General features: G+C 31.7%; 1 pseudogene; it reads left to right on the top strand.

Annotated features, from left to right (window-relative positions):
* The first annotated feature begins 1908 nt into the window (after positions 1–1908).
* Positions 1909–3143, top strand: LOC110608227 (annotated as a pseudogene).
* The last annotated feature ends 469 nt before the right edge of the window (positions 3144–3612 follow it).

Genomic DNA, 3612 nt, shown 5'->3' with positions numbered 1-3612 from the left:
AAACGAAAGTGTCTTTCTAACCTCAAAATATTATGCTTATACATTATAAACATACTTGTTATATATTAGTAATCATTTATTCAAATGTTCAATTAAAATAAAACTTTAATTATTCACCTTAATTAGATTAAAGTCAAGAATATTAAAAAAGATATAATGGGGTGCAAAATAAACGAGAGTGCCTTCCTTAGCCCAAAATATTATACTTATATATTATAAATAAAATTGTTATTTATTCGTAATTATTTATTCAAATGTTCAATTAAAATAAAACTTTAATTGTTTACTTTAATTAGTTTAAAGTGAAAGAACATTAAAAAAGAAACGACTGAGCGCAAAATAAACGACAGTGCCTAAACATTAAAAAGGAAATGATGGTCGCAAAATAAACAACCGTGCCTTTCTTGCCCCAAAATATTATACTCATACATTTTAAACAAAATATAATAATTATTAGTAATTATTTATTTAAATATTCAATTAAAGTAAAACTTGTTTAATTAGTTGAAAGTTAAGAATATTAAAAAAGAAACGATAGGGCGCAATATAAACGACAGTGCATTTCTTACCCCCAAAATATTATACTCATACATTATAAGCAAAATTGTTATCTATTAGTAATCATTTATTTAAATGTTCAATTAAAATAAAAGTTTAATTGTTCACTTTAATTAGTTTGAAGTCATGAACATTAAAAAAGAAAGGATGGGGCGCAAAATAAACGACAGTGCCTAAGCATTAGAAAGGAAATGATGGTCGCAAAATAAACAATTCTGCATTTCTTACCCAAAATATTGTACTCATACATTTTAAACAAAATATAATAATTATTAGCAATTATTTTTTCAAATATTCAATTAAAATAAAACATGTTTAATTAGTTTAAAGTCAAGAATATTAAAAAAGAAACGATTGGGCGCAAAATAAACAACAGTGCCTTACGTACCCTAAAATATTATCATCATAGAGTATAAGCAAAATTGTTATTAATTACTACTCATTTATTCAAATATACAATTAAAATAAAACATTAATTGTTTACTTTAATTAGTTTAAAGTCATGAACATTAAAAAAGAAACGATAGGGTGCGAAATAAACGATAGTGCCTTTTCTATCTCAAAATATTATACTCATACACTATAAATAAAATTCTTATTTATTAGTAATCATTTATTCAAATATTCAATTAAAATAAAACTTTAATTGTTGACTTTAATAGGTTTGAAGTCAAGAACATTAAAAAAAAACAATAGGCCCAAAATAAATGACAGTGTCCTGCTTACCCTAAAATTTTATACTTATACATTAGAAACAAAATTGTTATATATTAGTAATCATTCATTCAAATATTCAATTAAAATAAAACTTTAATTGTTCACTTTAATTAGTTTAAAGTTGAAGAATATTAAAAAAGAAACGATGGGGCGCAAAATAAACGGCACTGCCTGAACATTAAAAAGGAAATGATGGTCGCAAAATAAACAACCGTACCATTCTAACCCCAAAATATTATACTCATACATTATAAACAAAATATAATAATTATTACAAATTATTTATACAAATATTCAATTAAAATAAAACTTGTTTAATTAGTTGAAAGTCAAAAACATTAAAAAAGAAAGGGTAAACTGTAATTTAGTCCCTCTGGTTTAGTGAAATGTAACCTTTTGTCCCTCTGTTTAAAAAATTCTTTAATTTAGTCACTGTGATTTTTAAAAACTATGACATTAGTCCCTCCCATTAGATTTTTAGTTAAATCACCGTTAATTTTAGTTAAAATGACTAAAATACCCATTCTCTCTCCTTTCCCCTCCGATCTCCTTCTTCTTCTCTTTGATGTCCTTATTGAAGCCTTGGAGCGTGAGGGAGTCACTCACGTATTTGGATACCCAGGAGGGGCTTCCATGGAGATTCATCAAGCCCTCATCCGCTCCAGTGTAATCTGTAATATTCTTCCAAGATATGAACCGGTACTGTATGTTGGTGGTGGGTCTCTGAACTGTAGTGAGGACCTAAGGTGATTTGTTGAGCTTACCAAGATACCAGTGGCGAGTACTCTAATGGCCTTGGAAGTTTCCCTTTAGGCGACGAGCTGTCACTTCACATGCTGGGAATGCATGGGACTATATATGCAAACTATGCAATAGATCAATCAAATTTGCTGCTGGCTTTTGGAGTTAGATTTGATGATCGTGTGACGGGTAAAGTCGAGGCTTTTGCCAACAGAGTAAGTATAGTTCACATTGACATTGATCCAGCTGAACTGGGGAAGAACAAGCAGCCACACGTTGCACTCTGTGCTGATCTGAAGATTGCTCTGAAAGGTTTGAACAGGTTACTGGAGAAGAAGGGAGCTAAGTCCCTGCTCGATTTCTCTGCTTGGAGAGACAAAATCAATGAACAGAAAGCAAAATACCCATTAAGCTATAAAAATTTAGGAGAAGCAATTCCTCCACAATATGCAATTCAAGTTCTGGATGAATTAACTGATGGTAATGCTGTTATAAGCACAGGTGTTGGGCAACACCAAATGTGGTCTGCACAATTTTACAAGTACAAAAAGCCTCATCAGTGGCTAACATCTGGTGGTCTAGGAGCTATGGGTTTTGGCTTGCCTGCTACTATGGGGGCTGCAATTGCAAGACCAAATGCTCTAGTGGTAGACATCGACGGCGATGGAAGCTTCATCATGAATGTCCAAGAATTGGCGACGATAAGAACAGAGAACTTGCCTGTGAAGATCTTGTTACTGAACAATCAACATCTGGGTATGGTTGTTCAATGGGAGGACATATTCTATCATTCCAACAGAGCACATACATATTTAGGGAACCCATCAAAAGAAGAAGAGATTTTCCCAGACATGTTGAAGTTTGCTGAGGCATGCGATATTCCAGCTGCGAGAGTGACAAAGAGAAGTGAGCTTAGAGAGGCTATGAAGAAAATGTTGGAGACTCCAGGACCTTATTTGCTTGATGTGATTATCCCACATCAGGAACATGTCCTGCCAATGATCCCAAGTGGTCTTTCTTTTAAGGATGCTATTACTGAAGGTGATGGGAGAGCCCAGAATTGATGAATTTTGTGCTTGTAAAATTAAGGAGTTAAAAGAATGTATAGGTTGTATAGGTTGAATGTATAGGAGATCGGGAAGGAGAAGAAGAAGAAGAAGAAGAAGAGGAAGAATAAGGAGATCGGAAAAGAGAAGAAGAAGAAGAAGAAGAAGAAGAAGAGGAAGAGGAAGGAGAGAGAATGGGTATTTTAGTCTTTTTAACTAAAATTAACGGTGATTTAACTGAAAATCTAATGGGCGGGACTAATGTCATAGTTTTTAAAAATTAAAGTGACTAAATTGAAGATTTTTTAAAACAGAGGGACAAAAGGTTGCATTTTACTAAACCAGAGGGACTAAATTACAGTTTACCCAAAAAGAAACGATAAGGCGCAAAATAGACGATAGTGCCTTTCTTACCCCAAAATATTATACTCATACATTATAAACAAAATTGTTATTCATTAGTAATCATTTATTCTAATATTCAATTAAAACAAAACTTTAATTATTCACTTTAATTAGTTTAAAGTCAAGAACATTTAAAAAAAACAAT

This window comes from Manihot esculenta, chromosome 4, assembly GCF_001659605.2.
Source record: "Manihot esculenta cultivar AM560-2 chromosome 4, M.esculenta_v8, whole genome shotgun sequence".
Classification (NCBI taxonomy): Eukaryota; Viridiplantae; Streptophyta; class Magnoliopsida; order Malpighiales; family Euphorbiaceae; genus Manihot; species Manihot esculenta.
The sequence above is the reverse complement of the archived record's forward strand: the minus strand, read 5'-3'. Positions and strand labels throughout refer to the sequence as shown.